The sequence below is a fragment of the Papilio xuthus genome, unplaced genomic scaffold (assembly GCF_000836235.2).
Source record: "Papilio xuthus unplaced genomic scaffold, Pxut_1.1 DF825017.1, whole genome shotgun sequence".
NCBI lineage: Eukaryota > Metazoa > Arthropoda > Insecta > Lepidoptera > Papilionidae > Papilio > Papilio xuthus.
In genome coordinates, this window is record NW_013533632.1 from 742,598 (window position 1) to 753,396 (window position 10,799).

General features: G+C 31.8%; 1 protein-coding gene across 3 annotated transcripts in view; it reads right to left on the bottom strand.

Annotated features, from left to right (window-relative positions):
- LOC106126369 (tetratricopeptide repeat protein 39A-like) overlaps window positions 1-6,682 on the bottom strand; it is a 15,075-nt gene extending 8,393 nt beyond the window's left edge. Inside the window, exons 1-2 of one of the 3 annotated variants that reach the window (XM_013323994.1) lie at window positions 6,605-6,682; window positions 6,368-6,460 (exon numbers count right to left, since the gene is read on the bottom strand). The gene's annotated coding sequence lies outside the window, so the exon portion shown is untranslated. Of the gene's footprint in view, window positions 1-976; window positions 1,130-2,328; window positions 2,483-6,367; window positions 6,461-6,604 lie in introns of those variants that run through there. The other 2 variants (XM_013323997.1, XM_013323993.1) reach the window with 2 other exon arrangements.
- Between the last annotated feature and the right edge of the window lie 4,117 nt (window positions 6,683-10,799).

The following is a 10,799-nucleotide window of genomic DNA, read 5'->3' on the forward strand; positions in this document are numbered from 1 at the left end:
CGTAGTCTTTAGTGAGCCACGATTGCGTGTTTTACCATCTGTTTTATATTTTTTGAATCTGACTTGGTAGATACTATTTTTTGAGTAAATATGAAAGTAACGTTGGAAAGAAGAACTTTACATTTTGGTTATTTATTTTATGTTTATGTTTTATGCGTCGTAATTAATCGTATTTTTGTTTCCAGTTTTATCTTTCAAACATACGATAATTAATAAAATACTATTGAATTATGTTTCGTCGTCGGCAGCTCATACATGTTCCCACTGAGGGGCTCGAGCTAACCTTATGTGAAGGATGATTAGGACTAAGTCATCCAAGCTTTCTCAGCGTGAAGCGGTTTACTTCACACACATCTTTGAATTTCTTAGAAATGTAAAAATATCTTTTTTTATTTTAATAAAAACTTTTCTAATTTTTCTTATAGACTTCCACTGCGCAATTTCTTTAGCGCAGAATTTAAAAAAATCTTTCCAATCGCACCTCGCTCAGCCTGGGCTTTATCGATTTATCGCCCCCCCCCGCCGCCCCACCGCTAAACCGTTAGCAACCGCCCACTCAACTCAACTGAAGGTGACCTTTTTTCCCTTAACGCGCATGCGTTGCGTCTGATGTTCAAAATGGCGTCTCGATCACTCATCGATTATGAATATTGGTTATGCAATGGGACCTTTTGCGCTCATCCTCGTTATGTTTATGCCGGTTAAATTTTAATTTAAACCAAGTTCAAATTAAGTTTTTTTTATTTTATTAAGTTCCGTAACAGCTTATACGATTTTAATGTTACTTTGAAAAATATTGTTAATAGTTATTTGATGTTTTTATTAACTCAATTAAGTGTTAAAAAGTAAATCGTAGATAGATAGCTACGTAATAATATAAACAAAATATGCGCACTGGTATATCATCATTTTTGTCTCAGTAACAAATAGGTGTTACACGTCGCTTCGCTTTTAAACAAATTAAAAAAACACTTACGAAAGTATAAAGCGCACCCAATCCTCCTTGTGGATTAATGGAAAAATTTTACACTTTAGGATCTTCGAGAACTTCTCTACACTTAATAAGCTTATGCAAAACCTCGGCAAATGAGCAAACTGGTACTAATGCTTCAATGAAACAACTTAAATTAGATACAGGGATATTTTCTTATCTGAATCAAAACACAGACGTCCGATCAAGTCGGTGTTGTCTAGACGAGTGATCAGGGCGCGGTTGTGTCCGATTCGACCTAGGGCACTGAGCATGCGCTCTGTACCTCACTTAGCCCGGGCTTTATCGATTTATCGCCACCCCCCTTCGCTCGACCCTTACCAATCGCCCACTCAACTCAACTGAAGGTGACCTTTTTACCCTTTACATGCGTCTGAGTTTAATAAAAATGGCCGGTTTTTCAAAATGGCGTCTTTAAATGGCGACCACTCATCGATCATGTTTAATTCGATGGCTTCTAGGTAGTTTTTAGTGAGCTACGATTGCGTGTTTTATCATCTGTTTTATATTTTTTGAATCTGACTTGGTAGATACTAATTTTTTGTGTAAATATGAAAATAACGTTTGAAAGAAGTAATTTACATTTTGGTTATTTATTTTATGTTTATGTTTTATGCGTCGTAATTAATCGTATTTATGTTTCCAGTTTTATTTTCCAAACATACGATAATTAATAAAATACTATTGAATTATGTTTCGTCGTCGGCAGCTCATACATGTTCCCACTGAGGGGCTCGAGCTAACCTTATGTGAAGGATGATTAGGACTAAGTCATCCAAGCTTTCTCAGCGTGAAGCGGTTTACTTCACACACATCTTTGAATTTCTTAGATATGTAAAATAGCTATTTTGTTCACGTCTTTTATATTATTGATTTTAATAAAAACTTTTGTAATTTTTCTTAAAGGCTTCCGCTCCGCAATGTTTTCAGCGCAGACTTTAAAAAATCTGTCCTGTCACACCTCGCTCAGCCCGGGCTGTATCGATTTTTCCCCCCTCCCCGCCCCACCGCTCAACCTTTACCAACCGCCCACTGAAGTCCACTGAAGGTGACCTCTTTACTCTTCACGCGCATGCGTCTGACTTTACTCAAAATGGCGGGTTTATTGAAAATGGCGTCTTTAGAAGACTTCTTTACACAAACATATTGGAATTATTTAGATATGAAAAAAACACAATTTTATTCATGTCTTTAACATTTTTGATATTAATAAAAACTTTTGTACTTTTTTTCTTATAGACTTCTTAACGTCGCTAGCGCATTGTTGAAGTATTGAACAGAGTTTATATAAAAGGTGTTATACGTCGCTTCTCTTTTAAAGAAATAAAAAAACTTACGTAAGTATAAAGCGCAACCAATCCGCCTGGTGGACCTTCTAGAACTTCACTACACTTAATAAACGTGTGCAATAACTGTGCAAATAGGCAAACTGGTATTAATGCTTTTATGCAAGAGATTTTATTAGAAACAGGGATATTTTCTTATCCAAATTGAAACAGACGTTCGATCAGGTCGGCGTAGTCTAGAAGAGTGATCAGGGCGCGGTTGGGTCCGATTCGACTTAGGATACTGAGCATGCGCTTAGCACCTCGCCCAGCCCGGGCTTTATCGATTTATCGCCACCCCCCCTCCGCTCAACCGTTACCAACCGCCCACTCAACTTAACTGAAGGTGACCTTTTTCCCCTTAAAGCGCATGCGTTGCGTCTGATGTTGTTCAAAATGGCGTCTTTAAAAGACGACCAATCATCAATAATGTTAATATGCAAAACATAATTGGATGTCATTTTTTTTCGATATTGTATGCAGACGCTTATTCTAAAAATTACACAAATTAATACATATTTAAAGTACCTGCTTCGGGTTTTCTATATATCATTCCTGTATGTAAAAATAACTAACTAACGTGGGTGTACTATTTTTAATATAATCTATTTTTTTTCATAAAATGTATCATGTTATATTAGATAGGAAATTTATAATTAAATTAATAATAATGTTTATTTGTTCTACAGAATGGATTTAAGTTTTATATAGTAATATTTTTCATAACTTAAAAACAGGCAAAGCATAGAGGTGTCTATTACTACGTAGACTATGTTTTTTTATGATATTCATCTCCTTAAGTTGTAAAATGTTAAAACTAGGAGGTTAAAGATTCTTGAGTTGTTTCTACTTCCATTTATGTATTTGAAAATTGACAAACACTTTTCAATATTAATAATTAAGTCTATGCGCAAGACTGGATTAGTTCCGGATAATCTCCGGAACAACTGAACCGACTTTTTTGTTTTTGTTTTTTTTTAATTCTTCTCTGACAAAGTTCCGATCGCTCCGCTAGTAATGGATAAATAAATTAGCCTTTTAATCAAACTATTATTTTACAAATAAAAAGTTACAGATATAGAATTTAAAAAATTTGGTTTTTGCAGTTACGCAGTTTGCCAGTATTTATTCTGTTCAGAGACGCTAAGTTTTTTTTATTTATTTAGGTGTGTAATTTTTGTTATAAGTATATGTTTTAACATTTCCTTGTAATGTGTTGTGTTATTTTATCCTTCAAAATGATTTGTCGATTTGGCAAATATTTTTTTGCATTTTGGTTATTTCTTTTTTATTATTTTTTTTTATATTTACCAGTATTTATTACCTATAGGATCATTACAGTGAAGTTCTTTTTCGTAATAATTTTAATGAAACATAATGATTTTTTTCGTTATGAATGTGACTTATTGGGGCGATTTCAAATTTCTCTATTCCTTTTAGCATTTTTGGTGTTTAATTATTTGATAATTAGTTGATGATACTATGCACAATAATTTACGTTATCTGACGTTATCACTATACGTCACCAGCGAGGGACTCAGAGCCTACCTCAAGTTAAGGGTGATTAGGCCATAGTCAACCACGCTGGCCAAGTGCGGGTTGGTTGATTTCACACATATCTTTGAATTTCTTCTCAGATATGTGCAGGTTGCACTATGTTTTCCTTCACCGTAAGAACGTCGGATACATATGTAAATCGGAAATCGAAAAACACATTGGTACATGGAGGGATTCGCGGCCAAGACCTGCAGATTGCAAGTCAAGTGCTTCACCCCGAGTCAAACTAAATTATGACAGCTCACTAGCGCCACCTGTCAATGTCTAAAACTGTCACGCGATACTTATACTATAACAGCAGTAGCAGTTGTTCTCTTACAGACTCAGTTAAGCTTTTCGCGCTATAGTTATGTTACTCTGTCTTTCTTTGTTTCATACTAAGGAAATCTTTTCTTAAAGATATTCTTCACGTAACAACTTAACGTAACGTAACTTAACGTAACAACGTAACAACTTTTTAAAGCTGTTGTGTTCTTTATGATTTCGAAAAATTTTCTATTAGTTAAAAATACAAAACTAGGTAAATGCATTTATTATTAGAAGAGTTCGTATGAAGAGTTTCTATATAGATAACATAGATGGACAGATAGGACGCTTCCGACTCCCGCCAATCCTAAAAATTTACTCCGAATTACTCCTTATCTAAGGGTGGATTATTGAGTGTATTGACATTCCGAGCGCCATTTTGAATTTGCAGTTTTTTTAATTAGTAATCGACCATATGTCGAAATTAGACCATGATTTAAATTAAATTTTATTTTTCATTAAAACTATACACCTTATAAAAGTCACTTGTATTTGTTCGCGTAATTAACTTAACAAGTGTTAGAAATATTTCGCTTCAAATTGCGCGTTGTTAAATTAGTAATAATATTTTTATTGTTATCAAAGTCACAATTATATATAAACAAAAGCAAGTAATTCGCAAGTAACAAAGAATAATAAACCACGAAAGCAAAGCTTAGATTCTGTAGAGAATCTTCCAAATTATATGCGTGTGTTTATGCAAAGGAACATTTTGCGCTCAGCCACTTTATGCTTATGTCAGAGTTATATTTCAATATCCAATTTTTTCTTTTATTTTTTTGATGATACTTTGTCAATGATTGTAAAGAGGTATTTGATGTTTTTTTTTTAAATCACAAAAAAGTAAATAAGTAACAGGTTGTTTATAATGTTAAGAATTCCGTTTTGGATTCGTAAGAATATGAAAAAAAATCTCTAATAAAATACAGTACAATAGGCATGCAAATTCTACAGTACTGAAATAATTGGGTACATAATATAAAAGGTTTGAGGTTAACTACATTGGTGCTCAATCCAAATCAAGGCAGCTTACACAAATGTCACATAATGACTTTGGAACTGATAACTGGCTTTTTTCGATCGGTTGTGAGTTTTAGGTAATTTACTGGGGGTTTCCAACACCAAAAAACTCCGTTTACAACATATTGTTATCTATGTTGTCTAAGATAATAACAGGGATGACGATATGTTTTATACAGACATTTTAGTCTCAGAAACCCACGGTTAGTTGTTACGACGTCATTTAAGTGGCAGAATTGAGAATGTACTTACAAAGGCAACGCCCAACCTCTTCTAGTTTGCAAATGGCGTCGTCGTTTCACACAACAGAGGTATTGCCAACACAAAGAAATAAAAAAAACTTCGGACACTGAATAAAAGCTTTGATTAAAAACACATGACGACAGTTAGTAATAATACAAAGAGATTAAGCGATGCGATAAAACTTATCTTTAAATAATAACGTGTCATAAAACAAAAGAAACTCAAATGTAAACATTGACAATCACTAGGCTATAAAGCTTAATTTATAAACAAGACAATCGTAGACACAACATATATACATAGACGTATGTCTTACTGAACTCAGCTTGCAACATTCTATCGTTGTTCTTATACACAACATTAAAGTATTTCCATACTTTAATCACATTTCCAACTTAATTACAATAGAATGTTTAATTTCGAATTCTATTACATATTAAACTGTAAATTTAATATAATTTTGAGCAAATAGAACACGTCTAGGTGATACTGATGGAAAGTATTAACTATATAAAGGGCGGGGTCTTTATCGATTAAACGAAATAGCGCATGCGCCTTTTGATCCCCCACTACACATGCTCGCGTTCCCGGACGCCTACCGGGATCGATATAGCCCGTTGCCAAGCCACACCCTATTCTATATGCATATATTATTTAACAATAAAAATATATCCATATATATATATATGGCAATAATTACAAACGCACATACAATCACATCGTATGATAAAAAACACTGAAACTATATAAGGATATGTAGATTGTTACGTAATACTTTGGTTTGTCCTTTTAACTAATTATATTCGAAATTATTAACTACAAAAGAAGTGGCCTAATGATTTTGAAAATAGATTTATTTTTGAAAAATATTATGCAATCGTATATATTTATGTAGCTTATGTTTGCAAGATTTAAATTCGCTTACCTTAATCGGTGATTTTCAGGTTACAGCTGGTTGTTCGTTGTTGATCACCAACGAGCCAAAAAGAACAGTTCCGTCCGCAGCTAATCACTGAACCTGTAAGATGCCAATATGACTATGTAGAATTTATTGATTTTATCAAATAACACTTATGAATATGAAGATTCCAATTGCAATTATTAATATTATATATTGAAACTTAAGGATCAAGCGTGGAAAGGATACACTAAAAGTACTTACAATAGCAAAGAGTCACCAGAATTCTTTTTATTCAGCCAGCTTCAAACTGAATTTTCAGACCTGCAAGTTCGGGGCTCGATACGCAAATGTGTGAGTGTTACCAGCTCACAGATATATTTATTATAAGCTACGCTCCCCAGTATTGCCATAAAAAATTCAAAAATATTACTAAAAGGTAATTTATTTGTTTTATGTTTGTCATTTCTAAAAAAAAAGATATTATTTCAATAAATAATTAAATCACAAATTTATAAAAAATCAGACTTTATTTAGTTTCGCGTTTTTCAGCAGTATAACGCGTACCATAGACTAGATCAATCAGATAACATTTTGTGGTTACAATTTTTAATCTTTATTTTCCACAAATTAATGTTTATTATCTATGTTTTTCGAAGAGCATGAGCGGGACGAACAGTTGTTTATGGCATTGAATACGCAATGTGATTTTATTCTTTATTAAAGTATTAGCAAGCTGTTGTTCCACTAACTAATTTAGTCCTAATTAGTTCTAGTTACAATTTCGCTTTCAGAAACTTTATTTTGATTTAACTATTGCTATATAAGTTTGTCGTACTATAAAAGCAAGACAAGACTTGACAAGTATAATGTTGCATCTCTTTAAATAATACAATGGCATAGAATGCTTTCCACGATACGAATAAATATATTTCTTAAGATTTTGTCTTATTGACAGTAGATTGTTATGATTTGAAGGGATGTATAGTTCGACTCACTTATCTAGTCCGATAGACTAACTAGAGTACAGTTATTCCACATAGGCGTCTTCAGTCTAAGTCAAAAACTGCTACGGGATGCTTGTTGTACTGTAGCTGTCACGTCATGTATTTACCGGGTCATTTTCTATACATACATAGCAGGGGTGGAAGGGGGGGAGGGGGTTAGACAAAGTAAGTTGATAATCAAAAAGTCAAAATTGTATGGAAGTTAACTTTCAATATGTCATGTGCATGTCACGTCTTTCTCCCATACATTTTGACACATTTTGTCAATTCTACTAGCGATAGCAATTATCGAATGTTATGTTCATTGTCTAGCCTCCCCGAGCCAATTTAGTAAGTCACATTTGACATCTCCCAATTTTAGCTTCTTAGTTATGTTTCGTGCTTTAAAAAATCGCTTGAAATTAATTAATCAAAACTGACTTTTTAAACTATGTGAATAATTCAGTTGTTGTGAAAAAGCTATTTTTGTAACACCTTAGTGTTTAAAAAGATATAATGTTCACTGACGAAACATTGTAACGTGGTTTAATTGTCATCGTTATGAAAAATATTAAATCGAAATTGAAAAAAGTTAACTACAGTGTGTCTATTAAAGATAGTATAGTAAAAGTCTGTTTGGAAGATAAAACTTTTAATTAATTGAATAATATTACAGTGTAGTACGTTATCAATACATCGTTGTTAGGACAGCGGCGGCGTCCCGGCAGTCGTGCGCGTACGCGTGTTTACAAAGTCAAGGCTCGCGGCTAACTAAGGGAACGGGGGAACTACGGCGGGCGCGCAGCCGGGCGGAATGCCGGGACGGAGGCGGGGCGCGAACAGTTCGTGAGGTGGCGTGATGTCGACGCGGTGCTATAATAGAAGATTAATTTGACAACTGACGCCTAGGTATTGTCGAATTAATTTTGATTGAGGATTAATGTCAAACTAATCCATCTTAAATAGACAAACTATAATTTTGTAGTTATATTTAAAAAAAAAATTATGTCCGTCGTTACAAAGTTGCGTTGTGGAATTTCAATGAATTGTCAAATATAAGCTATTAAATTGACTTCTACAAGTAGGTTTACATTTTTCTGACAGAACTAAGCGATAGCAGCGCCAGTGAGAAGGCGGTAAGAGTTATATTTAATCTGTGCGTGTTTGTTTCGATCAGATTAACCGTGGGTTTCCGAGTCTAAAATCTCCGTTTACAAATATTTTTACTACTGTTTTGTCAAAGATAATGACAAGTATGACATGTTTTATAGAGAGATTTTAGACTCAGAAATCCATGGTTATTTAATTAGACACAGGAACTGTCAACCATTATTATATGTATTTCACTTTTATAAGTCATTTTGAGGTTTATATGTATGTCAGTCCTATACTCAGGATATAGACATATTTATCTTTTACAAGCTTGGTACCATAACTATGCGTTTCTTCTGCAGACTACAGTACATATTGTTTTCTCTGTTTCGTCAAGGGCAATGAAAGAGATGACAGTATGAACTAAAATGTCATTGCCGTTTTAATTAATGTTATCAGATTGAGGTACCAGATTGTTATATTCTTTGTTAGATATACTTACCACAGATAATATAATACTAATACTTGACACTCTATCGCTCGATTGATGAAGCGTAGTCACGTCGCGTAGTCACGGCGATCACGTAGGTCACTGGGTAGTTGTCAAATCTATTAAGAAGTGTCTAATAACCTTCCTATACAGAGTGAATAAGCTTACAGTAAACTTCATTTTTATGATATTTCAATTTTTAATAGAAAAATTACCGTCGAAAGCTAGTTTATCTTTCTCTCACAATAATAATTCAATAAAGTAGTAGGATCTGCTTTCCTTGTTAGCCTCTATCACTTCGCCTATCTTTGATTTATCTACAGAAACTTAGCAATCAACCACGACCTTCACTCTCTTTCTACCTTCTTTTGTTATATAGTTATAATCCAGTTGTGGTTACATTAATTTATTTAAAAACCTTTTTGTCTTGAATATGTACTATAATAATAGTCTTGAATATAAATAATATATATATATATATTGTGTATACTGTAGTTATATACAATAATTATTAAGTATTTCTATTTGTAGTGACTCTAACCTAACTCTTAAGCTGTAGTTATTCAGGAAAACGGAGATTCATAGCCTTGTCGTTCTTTAATATTTAAGTATTGTGATAGGTACTCAGATAAAAAACATTTTCACTTTTAGGTAAAGGATAATAGGAATAAAACAATGAACTCAATTAAGTACGTTTTTAATTCACATTGTAACATTTTTACACAAATTAATTTACATACCATTTAAAAAATTTGATTAACAATTTTTGTTTACAAACGAGTAAATCGATTAATAACAATTTTAATATTTTTTTTTGTTCAACAAACTTAATAACAATTTTAATATTTTTTTATTCAACAAACTTAATAACAATTTTAATATTTTTTTTGTTCAACAAACTTAATAACAATTTTAATATTTTTTTTATTCAACAAACTTAATAACAATTTTAACATTTTTTTTGTTCAACAAACTTAACAATTTTAATATTTTTTTTGTTCAACAAACTTAATAACAATTTTAATATTTTTTTTGTTCAACAAACTTAATAACAATTTCAATATTTTTTTTATTCAACAAACTTAATAACAATTTTAACGTTTTTTTTTGTTCAACAAACTTAATAACAATTTTAATATTTTTTTTTTATTTAACAAACTTAATAACAATTTTAATATTTTTTTTATTCAACAAACTTAATAACAATTTTAACATTTTTTTTGTTCAACAAACTTAATAACAATTTTAATATTTTTTTTGTTCAACAAACTTAATAACAATTTTAACATTTTTTTTGTTCAACAAACTTAATAACAATTTTAATATTTTTTTTGTTCAACAAACTTCATAACAATTTTAATTTTTTTTTGTTCAACAAACTTAATAACAAATTTAATATGTTTTTTTGTTTTCTGCCAAACATGATTTAAATTTACAAACATATTATCAAAGTTTACATTAATGTCTTGCAGTGAAAATTAAACAATGACAAACATTTTTTATTATAAACATAATGTATGAATATATACAATTATTTTCATTAATAATTATAATTTAATTACAAAATATTTTTATAATTCAGGTTTTTATAGGTGTTATATTACAGGATTAGGACTAGTAACATGGAGGGGTTGCTGGGGTTTTTTTGGAGTGATCCATGCCCTGTTCCCACATTAAATACTTGTTATACATGGAGAAGCTGTAGTTGTAGCAAACGAAACTAAAGTTGCAAATTAAAAAAAAGTAATGTAAGTTATAAATTACAATTATAATAATGAAATAAAAAGAAAAAAAGAAAACAAGTACTTCTAATAACATTGAGACCGCGATATTTCTAAAATATAAGTTTTTTGATGAAATATACGTACCTTGCGCCACGTATGCCAACGTT